This window comes from Manis javanica, chromosome 7, assembly GCF_040802235.1.
Source record: "Manis javanica isolate MJ-LG chromosome 7, MJ_LKY, whole genome shotgun sequence".
Taxonomy (NCBI): Eukaryota; Metazoa; Chordata; class Mammalia; order Pholidota; family Manidae; genus Manis; species Manis javanica.
In genome coordinates this window covers 93808866-93835311 of record NC_133162.1, presented here as the reverse complement: position 1 = coordinate 93835311, position 26446 = coordinate 93808866, and the positions used below count along the sequence as shown (strand labels likewise).

The 26446-nt window shown below is 40.5% G+C and overlaps 1 protein-coding gene across 2 annotated transcripts in view; it reads left to right on the top strand.

Annotated features, from left to right (window-relative positions):
- LOC108410155 (uncharacterized) overlaps positions 1-26446 on the top strand; it is a 44286-nt gene that overhangs the window by 13892 nt on the left and 3948 nt on the right. Inside the window, exons 2-5 of one of the 2 annotated variants that reach the window (XM_073241301.1) lie at positions 887-1051; positions 7599-7813; positions 15861-15932; positions 16562-17480. The gene's annotated coding sequence lies outside the window, so the exon portion shown is untranslated. Of the gene's footprint in view, positions 1-886; positions 1052-7598; positions 7814-15860; positions 15933-16561; positions 17481-26446 lie in introns of those variants that run through there. The other variant, XM_073241302.1, reaches the window with a different exon arrangement.

Genomic DNA, 26446 nt, shown 5'->3' with positions numbered 1-26446 from the left:
CCCATATGGTGAACACATAGTTTAATTGAAGTAATACAAATTAGATAGGACAAAATTCTATCACTCACAAAAGCAACTTTTATACAGGTGGCTGTATGTGTACCAAACGCAGCATAGTATGGTAGACACATTTTGCCATAGAAATAACTATATGCACATATAACTAACATTCTTACATTTATAATAGAATTCTCATCTTTACATAGTTTGAAAATTCAACTTTATTGGTTTTCTAGGTATAAAAAGATGTACTAATCAAACATGCAAATAATATAGAAATATAAAAAACATACAAAATATATAATAGAAAAGTATAAAAAATAGAAAACAGAAAATTACCCTGCAGTTGCAGCCCTGGAAATAATCACTGTTAAAAGATTGTTTTATACCTTAAATACCCTTTTCTATGTCCACATATGAATCCACACTAAAGAATTTTTAAAAAAGAATGAATTATACCATAAACACTATGCTACAGACTTTTAAAAATGAAACATATTTCATGGACCTAATGCTCAAACACATAGATCGATTTTAAGGACTTGATTAGATATGCCATAATTTATTTACTTATTCCCCTACCAACAAACTACGTTGTTTTCAGATTTTTATTGTTGTAAATACAGCAATAAACACCCTGAATGTATTTCTGTATATGGTTTTAATTACTGAGGCTAACATTTACCATATTTAAAATAAGGGCAATTATAAACAATTAAAAATTTTGTTGAGCTAGCTAAGAAAAAAAGCTATAAAGGGAATGTGGATATCAATATTCTTTATTCTGCCCATTTCCTGAGGCATAGGAATGTCTTGTTGGCATGGAATGTTATTTCCTGGAGTACTAACTGGAGGTGCTGGGTTATAACTTCTGTGTTCCTTACAGATGAGTGGCCTATGTTCCTTACAGCTGCACTGAGCTGGCACCTGAGGGAGAGCTGTGCCTCCCAGTGCAGGTCTGGGAAGTGACCCCCAGGTTGAATTGGAAGACAATTACAGACCGGCTGAAGCTTCTCCATGACAGCCTGGGAATGATACCTTTTATATAGAGGTGAGTGTAGATCATGTTCTGCAATTTCCATAGTCATAAATATATAAGGTCTAGTAACATTTTTATAGTGGTGCTTTTTCATAATTTATTAAATGCCGTAATACAGTGAACACATTCTTTCCTTGAAATAACACTACCTGGATCCAATTGGATTCTATCATTCATGGAAACATTTTTATACATGTGACATTATATAGTTGATGACATGCAATGCAGTGTGTTGCACACATTCAATGAAATAAGACTGCTTATTTATAGATACAAGTAGCATTTTGAGAAATATCTTTCATATCTACTCTTAAAGACTTTTCTAGCAGGGCATGTAGTGATCACATTCTTTAGTAAAATAACAATCTGAATGCAATTAATTATGTCATTAATTAAAACATCTTCTATTCATTTAACTTTACATAGTGAATTCTATGCATCACAGTATGTTACTGAAATAACACTGTTATATTCATAGACCCAAACACCATTCTTTGAAATATAGTTCATCCATATGTTTTTAGAAAGAGTATTTGTAAGTCCGGGGAAAGGAAATCCTGGGGCAAAAAACCTCTAAAAACTGAAATCAGATGTACTAAATGCAGATGTACTAAAGCCAGGTGAGATATTCTGGAAATATTACAGTTTTACCCACAGGCCACCCCTCCAGAAATCTCGCCTTACAAATTTACTCGTTCCCCCTCTTCTGACCAAACTAATGACATACAATAGCAACAGCAATAAAATCATGATAATCCTTAAACCAGAGGCTTCAGTCTATGCAGATTAAGTAAGTGTACTTTACAGCACAATCTCACTAAGCACAAAATATGTTTCTACACCTGTTACTCATTCCTAACAACCATGCTAGATTGCTCACAAAATTTTTACCAAATATTAGACAAAGTCGAGCCTCTCTTTAAGCACTTTTTTCTTGACAACAGCAACACAATCACGATAGTTCTCAAGCCAGAGGGTTCAGCTAGGTTCAAAGTCCCATGCAGATTAAGTCCAAAGCTCATCTATTCCAGCCATCATGTGACAGCTGCAGCCAGGGGGTACATTCAGGACACAAGGACTGTAGAAGCAAATAACTGTGATTTTGGGGGAGCCACTTTGCTGTTCTTCCAGGAAAACACAGGAGGCCAGATTCCAGGCCTTTTCCCAAAGGTACCAGAAAAGCCAACCATTGCCAGTCCATGTGTCAAAATGTCTAGGGCCTTGTCCATTTTATTCCTACTTGCTGTACCCATCCTTGCAATGCACATCCAATAAAGTAGTTGCCTTGATGACTCTCAATCACTGGCGACCAGCCATAGGCTGCAAAGAAACGCTCTAGGCCCCTCTTGGTGGTTTGCTGATCTGCACAACATGCAGGGCACTCCTTCCAGGCTCAGCTGACATCTTCAAAGGTCAATGGCAAGCCCCACTGATGGGCCCACATTGTCTTTTGCTCCATGTGCAACAAATGCTGATATAGCCATTGGGCCACATCAGAGGCAGGCTTTCTTTCTAGCCAGTGCACCTGGGCTAATGTGTCTCTGCTTCATCATTCCCTGGGGATGCCAAAGGCAAATGGCCAGTGACACGATATACGGTAGGTGTCTGTGCCACACCACTCCATGGCCTTCAGGCCCAGTCTCTCACCCACCCTGCAATGGGATAGGTGGTTATTACCTTGATCTGAGTTCTTCTGGCAGTGGGCTCCATAGCCAGCAAGGCATAGTATACAGCAGCCAGTTGCTTCTCTATCAAGGTGACCCAGACCTCTGCTCCTTTCCATAGTTGTGACCAGGCTCCAGCCAGCTGCAGAAGCAGCAGAAGTGGCAGAAGCAGTAGCCTTAGGTTCAGGCCATGAGCTGGGGTCAGCATGGCCAGCAGAGGTGGTAGCACCTCCACAACCACACAAGTGCAGACACACATCCCTCAGAGCAAGCGCCACTTCTCCTCATCATTTCTAGGGGTGGCCCTCCCAAAGGTTGCACTCATTATAACAGATATTGGGTTCAGAGGAATGCTACCAACTGCACCAGGTGTAATCCGGGGAAAGGAAATCCCAGAGCAAAATACCTCTAAAAACCAAGATGAGTCAAAGGGAGAAATAAAATTTAAAACCCGTTTTTTGCTTACAAACTGCAGTCCCAGCCCTTCTCTCTTTCCTGCTCCAGTAGAAGCAAAACCGGCCCTCCCCCTCACCTCTCAGGTACAGATAAGCCTTCCTTGCCCAGGTAATTACCCATTGATAAGGAGATGAACTTCTCTCCACCCCTGAGGAATGATGCAAATGCACTAAAGCCATACTTCTTTCTACCTCTGAATGCCTATTGATATGCAGATATACTAAAGCCAGGCAAGATATTCTGGAAATATTACAGTTTTACCCATAGTATTAAATTCAGTATAATGTGGTGAATACATACTTTCAGTGATATTACTCATATGCAACAAAATTCTATAAATTTATAAAAACTCTAAAATGAGTTTGGATATGTTCATTCTTCAAATTTTATAAAATTTTGAGAAGGACTGGTATTAAATCTTCCTTACATGTGTGGTAGATTTCACTAGTAAAAACATTTGGTCTTGGGATTTTCTTTGTTGGGACATTTTTGATTACTGATTAATTCTCCTTACTCATTATTTTTAGATTTTCTACTTTGTTATGATTCAGTTTTGATAGGCTGTGTGTTTCTAGGAATTTATCCATTTCTTACAGATACCAGATTTATTGTTCTAATTGTTTCTGGTGGTCTTGTATTTATATATAGATAAAATGTATTTCTATTTCTGTGGTATCAAAATTGTAATATTCCTCTTACATATATCTATGTATGAAAATTTATCAACAACTATAAGTAATGTAGATTTTCTCCTAACTTTTTCACTAGAATGTTTATAGTTTTGCATTTTCTATTTAAGTAGCTGAAAGATTTTGAATAAAATTATGTCTAAAGAGCAAAGTTTGTGTCTTTGTTCATCTATTCCCATAGGGTCATTAGTCTCAGCATCATTTGTGGATGGTGACTAAGAGTAAAAGACAGAGATGGAAGACTAAAGACTAAAGAGAGTCTCTTCTGTGTGAAAGTGCTTTTATTCCTTTGGCCAAGTTCAAGTAGTCTGTATTTGTATAGATCAATATGTTGGCTCTCAGTTCTTTCATTTTTCTATGTGTACATTCATTTAAAATATGCTCTTTCAATTGTTAGAGCTTTGTAATTTATCTTGAAATTGTTTGAGTCCATCAACTTGTTCTTCATTAGTATTGTGTAGGCTAGAGAAAGTTAAAAATGATTCTGTCAATATCTACAAAGCAGCTTGCTGAGATTATGGTTAAAATTGCACTGGATCTTTAAATCAATTTTAGAATTACTGACTCCTCCTTATGGGGAGAGGCCTCCTCCCCTGGAAACTTCCCCCATGTCTCCTTTCAGGCAGTGAATCAGGAGGCTGTGCAGAACAGAGAGGATGGTGCACAGTGAGAAGAAGTCCCTCGGGACCTGCCTTCCTGGAAAGGGAGGAGGATGAGCTGTGAAGTGGGGAGCAGGGGCCCTGCTCGCTCTGACTTCAGTCCCCCTCAGTTTACATCTCCTCTCCTGGGTGGGACAGATGCTTAGGGTGCCAAGGGACAGCATACCTGGCCCCAAAGAATATCACTCCCATAGAAGATTTTAGTTCAACCCAAGGCAGAAATCAGGCAGGTAGTGGTTGTCCCACCACTGGGACATAGGAGTCAAGGTCAACATGCCCTTGAAAGGGCCTAGGCTGTGCCGGGGCTTAGACCTCAGACTTCAATCCTGAGGTGGGAAAGGAGAAGAGGCAGCCCTGAAGGCTAGGAGGGCATCTCCAGTGGGCCTCCCACAGCACACCTAGGCCACCTCATTCCCATGCCCCAACCAACCCTCCAGCCCAGTCTCGGCCATCAGTGCCTGGGCTGCTGAGGCAGGCGGTGGTGATGCAGTTGGCCACACTGTTGAACTGGGTAATGGTGGCTCGGACTGTGGTTGCCTGGAGCTCATTGCTGGGCTTGTTCCTCTGGGACCAGGTGGAGCCCAGGTGATGATGGGGCTACACCTTCTTGAAGAGCTCCTGGGGAGCAGGAGGAGTGTTACCTGGCCCTACCACACCCCATCTAGTGTCCCCAGAAGGGATGTCCTGTCAGGGATGAAGCTCAGAAAGCTGTGGCCTAGCCTTGTGGGCATCCCTGGGTTTTCTTCTCTATCGATTTAGGGCACCCAGCACAGGATGACCCAGGACCCAGTACAGGTGGGGAAGGGGGAGGGTCACTTGCAGCCAGCCCACCTCACCAACATTTATCTCCTGGATATTAATAATATATGACTAAAATGACTACCATTGCGATTGATAATGAGTAAAGGACTATAGGGCCCTACCACATTACCTTTAATGCAGGGTACTATTGCATGAATTCCAGCTATAATAATGCATTTTGTCATGTAATCAAAACTCCAGGAATACCTCAAGATCAGTGATATTTTCCGACTCTTTCCCTTTCCCATACCAGTCCCCAGATGATGTAAGTTGAAGTTTGAATTAAAGGTGTCATGCTGTTACTTGTTAATATCACTAATGTGTATTATTTAAATTAATAACATTTTAGGAGTTTAAGGACATGTTAGAATTTAATCATTCTGGTTTTTGTGGTGGATCCTCCATTGCAGACTGGAAATAGCAAAGGCTGTTTGGCTTCATGAAGTTTGAATCTGATGATGTAGCCAAGATTGTTGCTGAAACAATGAGTAGCTACCATTTTGGTGAAAGACCCTAAAGCCTGAGTGCCCCCGTCCTACCTGTGGGACTGCATGGGTGCTACTTGGGGGTTCAGCTTGAAGGACAGGTTGCTCAGCTGCCTGGACATCCCACTTTATCCTTGAGATATGCTCTTAGGAATGGTCCAAGGATTTGAGCAAATTTCCAGACACCTAACTGGAATTTTGCAATGTTCAGAGTGAGAGCTGTTTCATATGCTGAGATGGAATTGGTACAAAGTTCTTTAGGAGAACATGGGAGAGCAGTTTAACCCATCCATCGTGGGGTGTGGAAGGCTTCTCTGAGGACATATTGTTTAGGTTGAAATGTGAAGATTAAATAGGAGTGAGCCAGGTGAAGAGGGTGGAAGTGAGGATTGAGACTATTTCTGTCTGTGTGGCCAGCAAATGCAAAACCAGAGGTGGCTAACAGTATTTGGCTGTGAGGAGAACAGCAATAGGTGTGGGAGAAGCAGTAGAAGAGAGGAGGTCAGGTTACTGAAGGCCTTATTAGTATGGGATTTAGAGTACATCCTGAGGGCAGTGGGAAACCATTGATGAACTCTAGGTAGAAAAACCTTACGTAAGGAAGCACCTTTCAAAGCCAGTCAAAATTCCATCAGCTGCAGCTCTTACGAAAGAGAGGCCACAGCGAGGAGAGGAGTCACCCACCAGATCAGAAGTTCATCCTGCACAGAGTAGAGGTGCCGACTTTGCCTTTCCAGAGCATCTCAATCTGGAGCCCAGTGCCCTCCAGAGGTGGAGTTCAGTGTCTAGCCTCCCTGCACTCATGGTAGCACCTGACCCTCCCAGGTGCCCAAGCCATGCAGGTCTGCACAGGCCACTGAGAGGCTGCCCAAGTGGCATCTCTGTCTCTCCATCCTAGCGCCGGGAGGGCATTCTGGTCACCTTGCTGATGTCATGGCTCCATGCACACATCAGCTGCACGGCTTTTGCCAGGAGCAAACAGGCTAAGTAGGTGACCTAAAAGGGGTCAGGCCACAGTGATGGAGGATCACTGCTGTGCTGTATATGACTTTGGAAAGATAGCTCAGAGTTCTGAGAGAACTCTGACATGAGTTCATGTATGAAGATTAACCACATTATCTTTTATTCTGAGTGGAAGTGATTTATTTTGGAGGTGATCCCAGGAAAATACATGTTGGGAGTGAAGTGAGACAGTGGAAGGAAGTCAGTAAAGGGTGTGTTAGCAAGCAGGTTACCTCTTAGGCAGCTGGGCACCATCCTGCTGGGTAACACTGGAGACAGAAATATTCCCAGTGACAGGGAACTGGGGCATTTATCTACCAATTCCCCATCCGTCACTGGTTACGGTTGGATTCCAGAGGTTTGGGCTTGCATTGTATATGGTTCCATTGTGCTTCCATATCCTGAAAATAGCCCCTATGCAGGGAGATGCAGCTAAGCAGTGAGCTGCCTTTGTCCTGGAGAGGTGCCCAGAGCAGATGAGCTTGACAGTGATAGTTCAACTATCACTGGGGCCCTTCTGCCTTCAGGAACTCCAGAGACTCGGTGTCACCAGGATACTCCTTTTACTATGCATCTTCTTTACTTATGTATTCCTAGCTCCTGGAACATTGCTGGGCACATAGTAGGTGTTTAATTAGCAGTTGTTGACTGTGTGAGTTCCCTTCAGGTACCTGCTTTATTCTTCCAGGCTTCTTCGTGTACATGGGAGACACATCTTGATTGGGAAAGTCTGAAGTCAGCATTAAACCTTTTCCTTCCCACTGGTTGAAGACTTCCTCTTTTTTTTTTTTTTATTAACATAGGTCATTTCATACTGCCTGAAAAAGTACATCAAGAACTTTTTAGAGAGTGGCATATTCCATTAAAAAGCCATCACATACTGCAGTGAAATGATACAATCAGATCTGGACATTTCAGAAGCTATGGAGGGAGAAGCAATTTAAAAAGAAAGAAAAATTGCTCAGGAAGAGATTAGCTAAAATGGTGAAGTGAAATACATTATGATTTCCCTTCAATGGTAAGTTTTCCTTCATGAACATGTTTTTTGTTTTTCTTCTTGGGGGGTGGGATTCGTAATTCATTACTTATAACATGTTTATAATTTTATATATAAACTGTATATAGCCCAGTGTTTATCGCATACTAGGTTTTGAGTACATTTTTGAAACATTTCATTGTAAGTTTTCCTCAAAGTTTTTTAGAGCAGATCCTATTATCTCTGTTACACAGAAGAGGAAACTTCTCAAAAAGATTAGCACCTCTGCAAAGTTTTTGTGATCTGTTTTAAAATTATTGAAGGTAAATCATTATTTAACCAAAAACCATAATGCTCATAGATTACAATCAAATATGTTACCAGAATTAAATGACAATTGTTTTATTTCATGCTATCAGTAAATATCAAGACTCTGAATTGAACACCCTTTTTATGCCATTCTAGTAAAAATTTTGTTTCATGTTCTTTTTTTTGTATCATTAATCTACAATTACATGAAGAACATTATGTTAACTAGACTCCCCACTTCACCAAGTCCCCCCGACATACCCCTTCACAGTCACTGTCCATCAGCATAGTAAGATGCTGTAAAATCATGACTTGTCTTCTCTGTGTTGTAGAGTACGCCCCGTACCCCCTCCACATTATACATGATAATTGTAATGCCCCCTTTCTTTTTCCTGCCCTTATCCCTCACTTCCCACCCATCCTCCCCAGTCCCTTTCCCTTTGGTAACTGTTAGTCCATTCGTGGGTTCTGTGATTCTGCTGCTGTTTTGTTCCTTCAGCTTTTCTTTACTCTTATACTCCACATCTGAGTGAAATCATTTGGTACTTGTCTTTCTCAGCCTGGCTTATTTCACTGAGCATAATACCCTCTAATTCCATCCATGTTGTTTCAAATGGTAGGATTTGTTTTCTTCTTATGGCTGAATAATATTCCATTGAGTATATGTACCACATCTTTTTTATCCATTCATCTACTGATGGACACTTAGGTTGCTTCCATTTCTTGGCTATTGTAAATAGTGCTGCGATAAACATGGGGGTGCATCTGTCTTTTTCAAACTAGGCTGCTGCATTCGTAGGGTAAATTCCTAGAAGTGGAATTCCTGGGTCAAATGGTATTTCTATTTTGAGCATTTTGAGGAACCTCCATACTGCTTTCCACAATGGCTGAAATAATTTACATTCCCACTAACAGTGTAGGAGGGTTCCCCTTTCTCCACAATCTCGCCAACACTGGTTGTTGTTTGACTTTTGGATGGTGGTGATCCTTACTGGTGTGAGGTGATATTTCATTGTGGTTTTAATTTGCATTTCTCTGATGACAAGGGATGTGGAGCATCTTTTCATGTGTCTGTTGGCCATCTGAACTTCTTCTTTAGAGAACTTGTCTGTTCAACTCCTCTGCTCATATTTTAATTGGATTATTGTTTTTTGTTTGTGAGGTGTGTGAGCTCTTTATATATTTTTGATGTCAACCCTTTATCGGATCTGTCATTTATGAATATATTCTCCCATACTGTAGGATACCTTTTTGTTCTATTGATGGTGTACTTTGCTGTACAGAAGCTTTTCAGCTTGATATAGTCCCACTTGTTCATTTTTGCTTTTGTTTCCCTTGCCCAGGGAGATAAGTTCATGAAGAACTCACTCATGTTTATGTCTACGTGATTTTTGCCTATTTTTTTCTAAGAGTTTTAAGATATCATGACTTACATTCAGGTCTTTGATCCATTTTGAATTTACTTTTGTGTAGGGTTAGACAGTGATCCAGTTTCATTCTCTTACATGTAGCTGTCCAGTTTTGCCAGCACCTTTTGTTGAAGAGACTGTCCTTTCCTCATTGTATGTCCATGGCCCCTTTATCGAATATTAGTTGACCATATATGTTTGGGATAATGTTTGGAGTCTCTATTCTGTTCCATTGGTCTGTGGCTCTGTTCTTCTGCCAGTACCAAATTGTCTTGATTACTGTGGCTTTGCAGTAGAGCTTGAAGTTGGGGAGTGAGATCCCCCATACTTTGTTCTTCCTTCTCAGGATTGCTTTGGCTATTCGGGGTCCTTGGTGGTTCCATATGAATTTTTGAACTATTTGTTACAATTCATTGAAGAATGTTGTGGATAATTTGATTGCGACTGCATTGAATCTGTATATTGCTTAGTGCAGGATGGCCATTTTGAAGATATTAATTCTTCCAAGCCAGTAGCATGGGATAAGTTTCAATTTGTTAGTGTCCTCTTTAATTTATCTTAAGAGTGTCTTGTACTTTTCAGGGTATAGGTCTTTCACTTCCTTGGTTAGGTTTATTCCTAGGTATTTTATTCTTTTTAATGCTATTGTGAATGGAATTCTTTTCCTGATTTCTCTATTAGTTCATTGTTAGTGTATAGTAAAGCCACAGATTACTGTGTGTTAATTTTGTATCCTGCAACTTTGATGAATTCTGATATCAGTTCTAGTAATTTTGGGGTGGAGTTTTTAGGGTTTTTTATGTACAATATCATGTCATCTGCAAATAGTGACAGTTTAACTTCTTCTTTACCAATCCAGATTCCTTGTATTTCTTTGTTTTTTCTAATTGCTGTGGCTAGGACTTCCAATACTATTTTGAATAACAGTGGGGAGAGTGGGCATCCCTGTCTTGTTTTCCCAGTCTCAGAGGAAAAGCTTTCAGCCTCTCACTGTTCAGTATGATGTTAGCTGTGGGTTTATCATATATGGCCTTTATTATATTGAGGTACTTGCCCTCTATGCCCATTTTGCTGAGAGTTTTTATCATGAATGGATGTTGAATTTTGTTGAATGCTTTTCCAGCGTCTATGGAGATGATCATGTGGTTTTTGTCCTTCTTTTTGTTGATGTGGTGGATGATGTTGATGGGTTTTTGAATGTTGTACCATCCTTGCATCCCTGGGATGAATCCCAGTTGGTCATGGTGTGTGATCCTTTTGATGTATTTCTGAATTGTTTGCTAATATTTTATTGAGTATTTTTGCATCTACATTCATCAGGGATATTGGTCTGTAATTTTCTTTTTCGGTGGGGTCTTTGCCTGGTTTTGGTATTAGGGTGATGTTGGCTTCATAGAATGTGTTTGGGAGTATTCCCTCCTCTTCTATTTTTTGGAAAACTTTAAGGAGAATGGGTATTATGTCTTCTCTGTATGTCTGATAAAATTCCAAGGTAAATCCATCTGGCCCAGGGGTTTTGTTCTTGGGTGATTTTTTGATTACCACTTCAATTTCATTGCTGGTAATTGGTCTGTTTAGATTTTCTGTTTCTTTCTGGGTCAGTCTTGGAAGGTTGTATTTTTCTAGGAAGCTGTCCATTTCTCCTAGGATTTCCAGCTTGTTAGCATATAGGTTTTCACGGTATTCTCTAACAATTCTTTGTATTTCTGTGGGGTCCGTCGTGATTTTTCCTTTCTCGTTTCTGATTCTGTTGATGTGTGTTGACTCTCTTTTTCTCTTAATAAGTCTGGCTAGAGGCTTATCTATTTTGTTTATTTTCTTGAAGAACCAGCTCTCTGTTTCATTGATTTTTTCTATTGTTTTATTCTTCTCAATTTTATTTATTTCTTCTCTGATCTTTATTATGTCCCTCTGTCTGCTGACCTTAGGCCTCATTTGTTCTTCTTCTTCCAATTTTGATAATTGTGACCTTAGACTATTCATTTGGGATTGTTCTTCGTTCTTTAAATATGCCTGGATTGCTATATACTTTCCTCTTAAGACTGCTTTTGCTGCGTCTCACAGAAGTTGAGGCTTTGTGTTGCTGTTGTCATTTGTTTCCATATATCGCTGGACCTCCATTTTAATTTGGTTGTTGATCCATTGATTACTTAGGAGCATGTTTTTAAGCCTCCACGTGTTTGTGAGGCTTTTTGCTTTCTTTGTACAATTTATTTCTATAGTTTTATACCTTTGTGTTCTGAAAAGTTGGTTGGTAGGATTTCAATCTTTTGCAATATACTGAGGCTCTTTTTGTGGCCTCGTATGTGGTCTATTCTGGAGAATGTTCCATGTGCACTTGAGAAGAATGTGTATGCTGTTGCTTTTGGATGTAGAGTTCTATAGATGTCTATTAGGTTCATCTGTTCTAGTGTATTATTCAGTGCCTCTGTGTCCTTACTTATTTTCTGTCTGGTGGGTCTGTCCTTTGGAGTGAGTGATGTGTTAGAGTCTCCCAAATTGAACACATTGGATTCTATTTCCTCCTTCAATTCTGTTAGTATTTGTTTCAAATATCTTGATGCTCCTGTATTGGGTGCATATATGTTTATAATGGTTATATCCTCTTGTTGGATGGAGCCCTCTATCATTATGTAATATCCTTCTTTATCTCATTACTTTCTTTGTTTTGAAGTCTATTTTGTCTGATACTAGGATTGCAACACCTGCTTTTTTCTCCCTGTTGTTTGCATGAAGTATCTTTTTCCATTCCTTGACTTTTAGTCTGTTCATGTCTTTGGGTTTGAGATGAGTCTCTTGGAAGCAGCATATAGATGGGTCTTGCTTTTTTATACATTCTATTACTCTGTGTCTTTTGATTGGTCCCTTCAGTCCATTTACATTTAGGGTGATTATTGAAAGATATGTACTTATTGCCATTGAAGGTTTTATATTTGTGGTTACCGAGGGTTCAAGGTTAGCTTCTTTACTACCTTACTTTCTGTCTTAACTTGCTTATTGAGCTGTTGTAAGCACAGTCTGATGACTCTTTCTTTCCCTTCTTTTTCCTCCTTCTCCATTCTTCATATGTTGGGTGTTTTGTTCTGTGCTCTTTTTAGGAGTGCTCCCATCTAGAGCAGTCCCTCTAACATACCCTGTAGAGGTGGTTTGTGGGAGGCAAATTCCCTCAACTTTTGCTTGTCTGGGAATTGTTTAATCCCTCCTTCATATTTAAGTGATAATCGTGCTGGATACAGTATCCTTGGTTCAAGGCCCTTCTGTTTCATTGCATTAAACATGTCGTGTCATTCTCTTCTGGCCTGTAAGGTTTCTGTTGAGAAGTCTGATGATAGCCTGATGGGTTTTCCTTTGCAGGTGACCTTTTTTCTCTCTCTGTCTTCCTTCAACACTCTTTCCTTGTCCTTGATGTTTGCCATTGTAATTATTATGTGTCTTGATGTTGTCCTCTTTGGGTCCCTTCTGTTGGAAGTTCTGTGTGCTTCCATAGTCTGAGCAACTATTTCCTCCCCCAGTTTGGGGAAGTTCTCAGCAATTATTTCTTCAAAGACACTTTCTATCCCTTTTTCTCTCTCTTCTTCCTCTGGTACCCCTATAAACTGAATATTGTTCCTTTTGGATTGGTCACACAGTTCTCTTAATATTGTTTCATTCCTGGAGATCCTTTTATTTCTCTCTGCATCAGCTTCAATGCTTTCCTGTTCTCTGGTTTCTATTCCATCAATGGCCTCTTGCATCTATCCATTCTGCTTATAAATCCTTCCAGAGATAGTTTCATTTCTCTAATCTCCCTCCAGACGTCATCCTTTAGCTCTTGTATATTTCTCTGCAGCTCCATCAGCATGTTTATGATTTTTATTTTAATTTCTTTTTCAGGGAGACTGGTTAGGTCTGTCTCTGCAGATCCTCTCTCAGGGGTTGTCTGGACTATTTTGGGCTGGACTAAATTTTTTTGCCTTTTCATGGTGATAGCAGTGGCTGTAGTCATGTTCTGGGGGTTTCAGCTGGGAGAAGAAAGTCCTTTCCTGTTTTCTGGATGCCTTGCCCTTCTCTGCTGCCTGTGTTGGTTACCCGCACTCCTGGAGCAGCCAGCAGGTTAATCCCCTAAGCTGCTGTGGGCGGAGTCTCCATCAGAGCAGTGCAGAGTCCTGCAGGGAGTGGCAGGCACTCCAGGTGCGCTTCTTCACAATAGCGGTGCCCATGCTGGGCAGCTGTGTACCAGCAGTGGTCTTTGGTTCTGGCCCAGGTGCCTGTGCATCGGGCTGTGATTCCGGTGAGCTGCTGGGAGTGCAGCTGCTCCCTCTGGCAACCTCTGCAGGTGTGCGCGGGCTTCTCCCATGCCCCTGTAGCACCACTGCCGCTGGCACGCACAGGCCGCTCCTGGGCAGCTTGGTTGCCACCATCGCGTGCTTGTGCAGACCTCTCCCTGACCCCTCTGGCATCGGGGCCGCCAGTGCATGTGGGCTGCTCCCGGGCCACCTTTTCACCACTGCCGTGGGCTCACACGGATCTTGCCTGGGCTCCTCTGGTGCTGCTGTCGCACGCAGGCCGCTCCCAGTCCCTCTGGCACCAGTGGCGCACATGGGTCACTCCCAGTGCCCTCTGGTGCCATCGCCCCCAGCACGCACTGCCACTCTCCCACTACTGGGCCAGTGTGTTGGCGTCCACACCAGTTGGGGGAATGACTGGCAGGCTGCTTAGTTCCATGAGGGACTTCAGAGATGTGCTGCTGCCCAGGGGGTTAGGGTGCCTAAAGTTCCCCGGGATTCCCAGCTGCTGGCTAAGTGTGCCAGGAAGACTTTATCCAGCTGTGGAGTCCCTGTCTCTTTAAGACTTGCAAAAAGCACTTGCTTTTCTTTTGTCTCAGGGGCGCCGGTTGTGTGGACCTGCCCACAGGTTTTGCTTTTCTGTTTCTCTAATATCCAGCACCCCATGCACCTTGTGTCTGCGCTCCAGCTGCAGATTTCTAGAGCTGATTGTTTAGCAGTCCTGGGCTTTCACTCCCTCCCCATTCCAACTCCTTTCTTCCCACCGCGTTCTGGGGGGGGGGGCATTTAGTTCCCACCTGGCCGTGGCTTGTATCTTACCCCCTTTGTGTGATGTTGAGTTCTTGCAGATGTAGATTGTTGTACTGTATCCACTGGTGTCTCTTTTAGGAATAGTTGTATTTATTGTATTTTCATAAATATATATGTTTTTGCGAGGAGATTTCCACTGAACTACTCATGCCACCATCTTGGCTCTGCCCCAGGATTCATATTCTTTTATACTGGAGATATTCTTAAAGCTGCTACCAGAATTAACCAGAAAGCATCAATTTCTGTGAATTAAATGAGTAAGGGTTGAAATGTAGCAAGCCTATTTCCATGCCAGTGGGTTAGCACAGATTTTCATTCAGGTCTTCTTTGCTTGCTTGCTGGATAAGACCTTAATGAATCCTCTCTTTCATGGTGAGAGCTATGTGCCATTTACTGTAAAACAAGAATGCAGTTCATTTGGGTATGTCTAGTTTAGGTAAAGTCTTTTCTTAAATAAAAATTGAGATTGTTTTGAGTCTTCCATAGACTGTCTCAGCTTATTTCCAAAAAGCTAGTTAGTTGGTAAGAGATGGCATCTATTCCTGAGTTTATTAGTTTTTCTTAATGTTATCTAAATGCTGGGAGACTGAGTTACCCTCTTTGGGCCCAGTTCCTGGTTCTTTGCCCAAATCCCAAACATAGTCTTTAACAGTATGTATGAAAAGAGCATTATGTCACAGACCTCGGGTTCTAGCCATCTTGTTAACTAAGAAGTAGGACAGCAAGGCATGGAAACAGTCCTGTGGGACCTGCTGTTGGCTGTTAGTTACTCTGCATGGAGATAGGCCTGCTTTATTGCCACCATTCTGAGCTTGGCTGGGACAAGTCTTCTCTCTCAAGGCCTGCCTTTCATATCCTCCTTGGCTTCACCTCCCTGGTCAGGTCTTTGCTTTGCCAGCCCCAGGTTTTGGCCTTCCTTCCCCCTCTGCAGCTTCTGTCCACTCCTCAGTGGCCCCTCTTTAGTTTTCTGTGCACTTCAGACTATTCACTGTATTTGCAGACTTTGCTTTTTAAGTTGAAATGCTCTTCCACTTAGGGAAGATTTGCTGATGACATGTATGGTATTCTGGGTTTAAAATGTAAATATGTCAGGCTACAGTTTATTGCTTCTTTGTTTATTTAAGATTTTATATAAAAAATGCTTCAAACACTAATCTTCAGAAATCTGCAATAATGTAAATTTTTATTTATCGTATTACATGTCAGATATTAGGGAAAGATAAATGGGAAAATATAGTCAAGACTATTATAGCTGATAAACATGCAGACTAATGACGTCTCTGAAAATTTTTGAAGGTTTTACCTAAGAAGAAGAAAAAAGAGGTTTCAGGCACTCTGAAAACTCCTGAGAAGACTGTGGATATCCAGGTAAGATTGTCTTCAATATTATGGGTATCAGGTATATAGAAATAATTTGACAGAGGAAGAAAATGTTCAGCTATTGTCACTTTATTAAAATTTCAAATTTAATCTTATGAATTTTTGGTAAACCTTACTCGTGATTTAGCAGATAAAGTGAGTTTAGCAAAAGTTATTGTGAATTTATTACAGTTTTTGCCTTTTCAGTAAGGTAACTGAGTCAGGGAAAAATGAAGCCTCTATTTTTATAAATGTAACACTAGTTTTCTACCAAATACCCTATAATAGAGCATATTATATTGCAATTAGTTGTAAATTTCCATAGTAGGTCTGATAAGTACCTAAACTCTTTTTGTCTGTTTTTGTTTTTTATTTTGGTGTCATTAATCTACAATTACATGAAGAACATTATGATTACTAGGCTCTCCCCTTCACCAAATCCCTCCCACATACCCCTTCACAGTCACTGTCCATCAGCGTAGTATGTGTAATTGTGTTGCTGAAGATGAAAACAGGCCTAAAATAGCATGGCACAACTTGTAGAAATAAAGAGAAGTTGATATTTGGGGGGAGAGGTAGTAAAGTCATTCCTCATCCTCCCACATTTATGTATTATAATCTTTGCTTGTTGAATCCAGGGCCCCACACCAGTTTATACACAACATATTTGAAGAAACAAAAATCTGAAATGACTGAAATGGATGATGACAAATGAAACAGTTTTCAAACAGCCATAGCTTGAATAAAAGAAATTCAGGAGACTCAGACACCTACAAGTTCAAGGAGAAAAAGATTAAGAAAAAGCAGTCAGTGATTCTGAATACATTATGTATGATATTTCTTCTGAAAAATGTGTGTGGGGGGGTTTCTATTTAACTAGATGAAATGCAATGATTAAGAATTTATGGAGAAAACTGTGAGTTCACAACAGTAAGGAGAACAGTAATTCTGACTTCCCTGTCCCTGTCCTCTCTGGACTTCATGGGCACAGCAGCTGCAGCAGCCAGGCCCCCAGCACCAATCCCTCCTGGCTTCCTCTGGTTTTCTTGGCAGATTCCATAGCTGTCTGTGGTGACTCTGCCTGGATAGAAGGGTCACCACTAGCTTCAGGCTTAAGTCCCCAACTGCTGCTTTTGCTGTTACTATCAAAGAAAATAAAATCTTCCTTAACCTTCTGTGTGGGTCTCTGTTAGGCTGTGTGCATTTAACCCATAAAGGGTGCCTTAGACTTTGACATCATATGGTTGAAACTGAAAGTTAAATTACATGGAGAGTGAGAAGGCAGTTCAAGTATGTATATATACACATATAGTCATTTTTTCAATGTTACTCAGTTTTGGGTGGACTAGCAAGGATTAATAACTATCATTATGTATCAGTATCATCGATGTGAAACTGTATTTCAAGAGTCAAACAGTGACCAACAAATAAATACTTTCTCCAGTTTATTTGTATGTGAGCAGAACTTGGGTGTCTTTAAGTAAAATAGTGTGTCTTGACTTCTCAACTATTTTAAAGTTTCTGATATTTGAAATGTGCTTTTTGTTTAGCTAATCCAGATTCATTAAAAATGCCCATGGCCACCAATCATTTTTTTCATCCAGTATCTGTTGAATATTTAATATGGTAAGATAATGGGCTAGGTGTTCTGGTACAGAGTGCAAAAGAGAATTGGTTTTAAGTCTATACAAAGAGCAGATTTTATCTCTAGAATTGCACCTGACACAGAATATGTTCAACATGTTTTTCTTGACTGAATGAGGAACAGAGTTGCCTCCTTTTTTGAACTGTCTTGAACTTTGTGGATTTGGATGTCCCTCTGGTTTCCCCTTCAGGGAAGGCATGGGTTAAGCTTATCAATGCAGTTTCTTGTTTATCTCCCCATGGGCATATGCACTGAAACACACATGTACATATAGCAGGAAGAGCTGAATATTTGCTGTTCCCAACCTGCTCCCCACCCACCTCATTTAGGCATGGTACCATTCATCATCACCTAATGTGTAAAGAATTTTCTACTGTACCTTGAAGCTTGGTGTGTGTGAATTCATCTTCAGTGTATCATGGCCATGGATATTTATTAAAGAAATAGAATTGAAATTATGTAGTATAAAGAATATTGTCCTGTTGACTAGATTAGGATCTTCAGAAGAAAATTCATTGCGAGGTCATTTTAATTTTCAGATTTTGTAGTGAGAAAGGCTGGAATCTGGAGTGGAAAACCCCCTCAAGCCAATAAAATATGAAATGTTTGCAGTAATATGGAACAAGTAAAAAGGGTACAATTCAAAACTGTATAATCAGTATGACCATGACCATTTAAAAATGCATTTGTCTAAATAGGAAGATAAACATTTTGATAATGTGGAAGCATGTATTTCTGTTATATACAGTCAGAAGAAAAAGTTAAAGGAAAGAAAACAAGAATTAATCCAGAGACTAGGTTCCAATAAACCTATATATTTCTCCAGCTGCATATTTACCATGAAATGGGGTGGTAAATGAATAAACCAGGTTTCCTTCTATTGCTAGTATTATTTGGAATACAGTCTAGCCATATCCAAGGCAATCTGGTCCCTATGACTGGAAATTGTAACCCCGGCTGACTGAAGGTATGAGGCTTGGATAGGCTGTGCTGATGTGGATTCAGAGGCTGGCTGTAATGCAGCAAAGGCTCTTTCCTGTTCAAAACTGGCAAGGTAGCAAGCAACCTAGGGCTGTGGTCTCCCATGCAGTGACTATGATGCAGATGGCTGCCATCCTTAACCCAGAAGTGATTTTATTTCTATATATACTTTTTTTTTTTGAGAGGGCATCTCTCATATTTATTGATCAAACGGCTGTTAACAACAATAAAATTCAGTATAGGGGGGGTCAATGCTCAATGTACAATCATTAATCCATCTCAAGCCTAATTTTCATCAGTCTCCAATCTTCTGAAGCATAACGAACAAGTTCTTACATGGTGAACGAATTCTTACATAGTGAATAAATTCTTACATGGTGAACAGTACAAGGGCATTCATCACAGAAACATTCGGTTTTGATCACGCATTATGAACTATAAACAATCAGGTCAAATATGAATATTCGTTTGATTTTTATACTTGATTTAGATATTGATCCCACATTTCTCCCTTTACTATTATTATTATTATTATTTTTTTAAATAAAATGCTGAAGTGGTCGGTAGATGCAAGATAAAGGTAGAAAACATAGTTTAGTGCTGTAAGAGGGCAAATGTAGATAATCAGGTGTGTGCCTATGGACTAAGTATTAATCCAAGCTAGACAAGGGCAGCAAAACATCCACGGATGCAGAAGATTTCTCTCAAAGCAGGGGGATGAGGTTCTGAGCCTCACCTCTGTTGATCCCCAATTTCTCACCTGATGGCCCCCCTGCGACTGTGCCTGTCTTAGGTTGTTCCTCCCTTGAGGAATCTTACCCGTCTCTGGCTAACCAGTCATCTTCCAGGGCCATACAGGGAAATGTGAAGTTGGTAAGTGAGAGAGAAGCCATATTGTTTGAAAAGGTTAGCTTTTTACTTCTTTGCAGATTTATGCCCTGTGGCTTCTATACCCAGCACTTGTCTCGAGGTATCTTTACCACCTGGAGGAATTATGATACTCGGTAACTTCGATATGAGGCACGAATTCTATTTAAGGGTTGTAATTAGGAAGGAAGAAGAAAAGCTATAGAGGTAGCATATGGAAGAAAACATGGGAGGATTGATTATTTCTTTGACATATCTTCTTGTAGAGTACCTTAAGTATGTATAGGTTTTAAACTACTAACTAATTTGCACACACATATTAACATGATAGGAATACGGTGACATAAACAAAGCAAATGTATAATTACCATCCATCTCCAGTGAAGCCAAGAAAACCATTTAGGCACCCTAGGCATTTGTGAAAATTTGTCTATGATATGATGGATATTGTCCTACTGTACTTGAACAGTCTGAGAAAAATCAGACAAATTAAAGCAGCCCATTTCTGGGATCTGTTCACATCCCATATGTTCTTTTAACCATAGATAGTCTATAGTCATGAGATTTTGGAGTGCTACAACTTGCACCCCTCCCAACTCCTGGTTGAGTTCCAACAGTACAGATCTGGTCAAATTCATTGTCTCACTGTATGCACATACCAGCCTAGACATCTTCCTCCTCATTCCAATGGCAAGTCCAGGAAACGGTGGGGTGGACGCAGCCACGACCGCAGCATCGCCCGGATCCCTGTGGAGGCATTTTGATGATCATCCCCTGGCACGAGTCCTCCAGAGAGTGCTGATGCCGGAAGCTCCTCCTCATATCGTATCTTAGTTCATTTTCTGGGTATCCAAGCTAGGCCTTGATCTTCTGCATAGAAACAAACAGACCCTTTGCCCACACTTTGACATGCCCTCTATACCACTGTGCAGAACTCATTGGAGGTCAGCACACAGGGACTGCATTTTTTTTTTTATTAAGGGAAAGGAATATTATCAGAAAAGAGTACCGCCATAGCTGACCATCTGACACCCTTTAAGTGATCAACATTAAGGATATTTAAAGCATGCATTGATCTTTGATTTACCAATAGTTTTATCCTATCAAGGAGGAATCCCCTTTTCTTTCTTTCTTTCTTTCTTTTTTTTAAATCTTTAATCTACACATACATGAAGAGTACTATGTTTACTATGCTCTCCCCTATATCAGGTCCCCTCTAACAACCACATTACGGTTACTGTCCATCAGCTTAGCAAAATGTTGTAGAATCCGTACTTGTCCTCTCTGTGTTGTGCAGCCCACCCTCCCCTTTCTCCCTCCCCCCCATGCATGCTAATCTTAATACCCCCCTTCTTCTCCCCCCCCCTTATCCCTCCCTGCCCATCCATCCTCCCCAGTTCTTTCCCTTTGGTACCTGTTAGTCCATTTTTGTGTTCTGTAATTCCGCTGCTGTTTTGTTCCTTTAGTTTTTCCTTTGTTCTTATACTCCTCAGATGAGTGAAATCATTTGGTATTTCTCTTTCTCCGCTTGGCTTATTTCACTGAGCATAATACTCTCCAGCTCCATCCATGTTGCTGCAAATGGTTGGATTTTTCCACTTCTTATGGCTGAGAAGTATTCCATTGTGTATATGTACCACATCTTCTTTATCCATTCATCTGCCAATGGACATTTAGGTTGCTTCCAATTCTTGGCTATTGTAAATAGTGCTGCGATAAACATAGGAGTGCATCTGTCTTTCTCAAACTTGATTGCTGCATTCTTAGGGTAAATTCCTAGCAGTGGAATTCCTGGGTCAAATGGTAGGTCTCTTTTGAGCATTTTGATGAACCTCCAAACTGCTTTCCACAATGGTTGAACTAATTTACATTCCCACCAGCACTGTAGGAGGGTTCCCCTCTCTCCACAGCCTCGCCAACATTTGTTGTTGTTTGTCTTTTGGATGGCAGCTATCCTTACTGGTGTGAGGTGATACCTCATTGTAGTTTTAATTTGCATTTCTCTGATAATTAGCGATGTGGAGCATCTTTTCATGTGTCTCTTGGCCATCTGTATTTCTTTTTTAGAGAACTGTCTGTTCAGTTCCTCTGCCCATTTTTTAATTGGGTTATTTATTTTTTGTTTGTAGAGGCATGTGAGCTCTTTATATATTCTGGACGTCAAGCCTTTATCGGATCTGTCATTTTCAAATATATTCTCCCATACTGTAGGGTTCCTTTTTGTTCTATTGATGGTGTCTTTCGCTGTACAGAAGCTTTTCAGCTTAATGTAGTCCCACTTGCTCATTTTTGCAGTTGTTTTCCTTGCCCGGGGAGATATGTTCAAGAAGAGGTCACTCATGTTTATGTCTAAGAGGTTTTTGCCTATGTTTTTTTCCAAGAGTTTAATGGTTTCATGACTTACATTCAGGTCTTTGATCCATTTTGAGTTTACCTTTGTATATGGGGTTAGACAATGGTCCAGTTTCATTCTCCTACATGTAGCTGTCCAGTTTTGCCAACACCATCTGTTGAAGAGACTGTCGTTTTGCCATTGTATGTCCTTGGCTCCTTTACAAATATTAATTGACCATATTTGTTTGGGTTAATGTCTGGAGTCTCTAATCTGTTCCACTGGTCTGTGGCTCTGTTCTTGTGCCAGTACCAAATTGTCTTGATTACTATGGCTTTGCAGTAGAGCTTGAAGATGGGGAGTGAGATCCCCCCTACTTTATTCTTCTTTTTCAGGATTGCTTTGGCTATTCGGGGTCTTTGGTGTTTCCATATGAATTTTTGAATTATTTGTTCCAATTCATTGAAGAATGTTGCTGGTAATTTGAGAGGGATTGCATCAAATCTGTGTATTGCTTTGGGCAGGATGGCCATTTTGACGATATTAATTCTTCCTAGCCATGAGCATGGGATGAGTTTCCATTTATTAGCGTCCCCTTTAATTTCTCTTAAGAGTGACTTGTAGTTTTCAGAGTATAAGTCTTTCACTTCTTTGGTTAGGTTTATTCCTAGGTATTTTATTCTTTTTGATGCAATGGTGAATGGAATTGTTTTCCTGATTTCTCTTTCTATTGATTCATTGTTAGTGTATAGGAAAGCTACAGATTTCTGTGTGTTAATTTTGTATCCTGCAACTTTGCTGTATTCCGATATCAGTTCTAGTAGTTTTGGAGTGGAGTCTTTAGCGTTTTTAATGTATAGTATCATATCATCTGCAAATAGTGACAGTTTAACTTCTTCTTTACCAATGTGGATTCCTTGTATTTCTTTGTTTTGTCTGATTGCCGTGGCTAGGACCTCCAGTACTATGTTAAATAACAGTGGGGAGAGTGAGCATCCCTGTCTGGTTCAAGATCTCAGAGGAAATGCTTTCAGCTTCTCACTGTTCAGTATAATGCTGGCTGTGGGTTTATCATATATGGCCTTTATTATGTTGAGGTACTTGCCCTCTATTCCCATTTTGCTTAGAGTTTTTATCATGAATGGATGTTGAATTTTGTCAAATGCTTTTTCAGCGTCTATGGAGATGATCATGTGGTTTTTGTCTTTCTTTTTGTTGATGTGGTGGATGATGTTGATGGATTTTCGAATGTTGTACCATCCTTGCATCCCTGGGATGAATCCCACTTGGTCATGGTGTATGATCCTTTTGATACACTGTTGAATTCTGTTTGCTAATATTTTATTGAGTATTTTTGCCTCTACATTCATCAGGGATATTGGTCTGTAGTTTTCTTTTTTGTGGGGTCTTTGCCTGGTTTTGGTATTAGGGTGATGTTGGTTTCATAGAATGAGTTTGGGAGTATTCCCTCTTCTTCTATTTTTTGGAACACTTTAAGGAGAATGGGTATTATGTCTTCTCTGTGTGTCTGATAAAATTCCGTGGTAAATCTGTCCGGCCCCAGGGTTTTGTTCTTGGGTAATTTTTGATTACCGTTTCAATTTCTTTGCTCGTAATTGGTTTGTTTAACTTTTGTGTTTCTTCCTTGGTCAGTCTTGGGAGGTTGTATTTTTCTAGGAAGTTGTCCATTTCTTCTAGGTTTTCCAGCTTGTTGCCATATAGGTTTTCATAGTAGTCTTTAATAATTCTTTGTATTTCTGTGGAGTCTGTCGTGATTTTTCCATTCTCATTTCTGATTATGTTGATTTGTGTTGATTCTCTTTTTCTCTTAATAAGTTGGGCTAGAAGCTTATCTATTTTGTTTATTTTCTCAAAGAACCAGCTCTTGGTTTCATTGATTTTTGCTATTGTTTTATTCTTCTCAATTTTGTTTATTACTTCTCTGATCTTTATTATGTCCCTCCTACTGCTGACTTTAGGCCTCATTTGTTCTTCTTCTTCCAGTTTTGATAATTTTGATGTTAGACTATTCATTTGGGATTGTTCTTCCTTTTCAAGTGTGCCTGGATTGCTACATACTTTCCTCTTAAGACTGCTTTCGCTGCGTCCCAGAGAGGTTGGGGCTTAGTGTTGTTGTTGTCATTTGTTTCTTTATATTCCTTGATCTCTATTTTGATTTGTTCATTTAGAAGCATGTTGTTAAGCCTCCATGTGTTTGTGAGCCTTTTTGTTTTCTTTGTAGAATTTATTTCTACTTTTATACCTTTGTGGTCTGAAAAATTGGTTGGTAGAATTTCAATATTTTGAAATTTATTGAGGCTCTTTTTGTGAGCTAGTATGTGGTCTATTCTGGAGAATGTTCCATGTGCACTTGAGAAGAATGTATATCCTGTTGCTTTTGGATGTAGTGTTCTATAGATGTCTATTAGGTCCATCTGTTCTAGTGTGTTGTTCAGTACCTGTGTGTCCTTACTTATTTTCTGCCTGGTGGATCTATCCTTTGGGGTGAGTGGTGTGTTGAAGTCTCCTAAGATGAATGCATTGCAGTCTATTTCCCTCTTTAGTTCTTTTAGTATTTGCTTCACATATGCTGGTGCTCCTGTATTGGGTGCATATATATTTAGAATGCTTATATCCTCTTGTTGGAGTGAGCCCTTTATCATTATGTAGTATCCTTCTTTATCTCTTGTTACTTTCTTTGTTTTGAAGTCTATTTTGTCTGACATTAGTACTGCAACCCCTGCTTTCTTCTCACTGTTGTTTGCCTGAAATATGTTTTTTCTATCCCTTGACTTTTAGTCTATGCTTGTCTTTGGGTTTAAGGTGAGTTTCTTGTAAGCAGCATATAGATGGGTCTTGCTTTTTTATCCATTCTATTACTCTGTGTCTTTTGATTGGTGCATTAAGTCCATTTACCTTTAGGGTGACTATTGAGAGATATGTACTTATTGCCATTGCAGGCTTTAGATTCGTGGTTACCAAAGGTTCAAGGTTAGCTTCTTTAGTATCTTACTGCCTAACTTAGCTCGCTTATTGAGCTGTTATATACACTGTCTGGAGAGTCATTTCTTCTCTCCCTTCTTATTCCTCCTCCTCCCTTCTTCATATGTTGTGTGTTTTGTTCTGTGCTCTTTTTAGGAGTGCTCCCATCTAGAGCAGTCCCTGTAGGATGCCCTGTAAAGGTGGTTTGTGGGAAGCAAAATCCCTCAGCTTTTGCTTGTCTGGGAATTGTTTAATCCCGCCCTCATGTTTAAATGATAGTCGTGCTGGATACAGTATCCTTTGTTCAAGGCCCTTCTGTTTCATTGCATTAAGTATATCATGCCATTCTCTTCTGGCCTGTAGGGTTTCTGTCGAGAAGTGTGATGTTTGCCTGATGGGTTTTCCTTTATAGGTGACCTTTTTCTCTCTAGCTGCCTTTAAAACTCTTTCCTTGTCCTTGATCCTTGCCATTTTAATTACTATGTGTCTTGGTGTTGTCCTCCTTGAATCCTTTCTGTTGGGGGTTCTGTGTAATTCCATGGTCTGTTCGATTATTTCCTCCCCCAGTTTGGGGAAGTTTTCAGCAATTATTTCTTCAAAGAGACTTTCTATCCCTTTTCCTCTTTCTTCTTCTTCTGGTACCCCTATAATACGAATATTATTCCTTTTGGTTTGGTCACATAGTTCTCTTAGTGTTGTTTCATTCCTGGAGATCCTTTTATCTCTCTCTATGTCAGCTTCTATATGTTCGTGCTCTCTGGCTTCTATTCCTTCAATGGCCTCTTTCATCTTATCCATTCTGCTTATAAATCCTTCCAGGGATTGTTTCACTTCTGTGATCTCCTTCCTGACATCTGTGATCTCCCTCCGGACTTCATCCCATTGCTCTTGCATTTTTCTCTGCATCTCATCCCATTGCTCTTGCATTTTTGTCTCCATCTCTGTCAGCATGTTCATGATTTTTATTTTTAATTCATTTTCAGGAGGACTGGTTAGGTCTGTCTCCTCAGGTGTTGTCTCTGTGATCTTAGTCTGCCTGTAGTTTTGCCTTTTCATAGTGATAGAGATAGTTTGCAGACCTGGTACGATTGACCGCTGGAAGAGCTTCCCTTCTTGTTGGTTTGTGGCCTTCCTCTCCTGTATCAATAGCGACCTCTAGCGGCTTATGGTTGTCTGCTGTGCGCAGACAGGGCTTCTGCTACCTGCCCATTTGCTATGGAGTTGATCTCCACTGTTGCTGTGGGCGTGGCCTGGCTGGGGCTGCTCCTCCAAAGTGGTGGAGCCCCGTTGGATGGTGAGCGGCCGGGTGGGTATTTTTCTCCGTAAGGTGCCTCTGTGCTCCCTGTTGCCCAGGGCGTTACAGTGCTCAGAGATCCCCAGATTCCCTGCCTCTGGTCTAAGTGTCCTGTCCTGCCCCTTTAAGACTTCCAAAAAGCACTCTCCAAACCAAAACAACAACAGCAACAATGAGAGAGGGAACAGAAAAAAAAAAAAAGGAAAAACTACGCGATTTTTTTTTTTCCTCAGGCGCCGATCCCAGGCACCCGCTCACTGGTCCTGCTGCCCTGCCTCCCTAGCACCGGGGTCCCTGTCCCTTCAAGGCTTCCAAAAAGCACCCGCCCACTGGTCCTGCAGGGAAAAATGCATGATATTCTTTGTCTTTAGGCGCAGGTCCCAGGCACCCTCTCACTGGTCCTGCTGCTCTGCCTCCCTAGC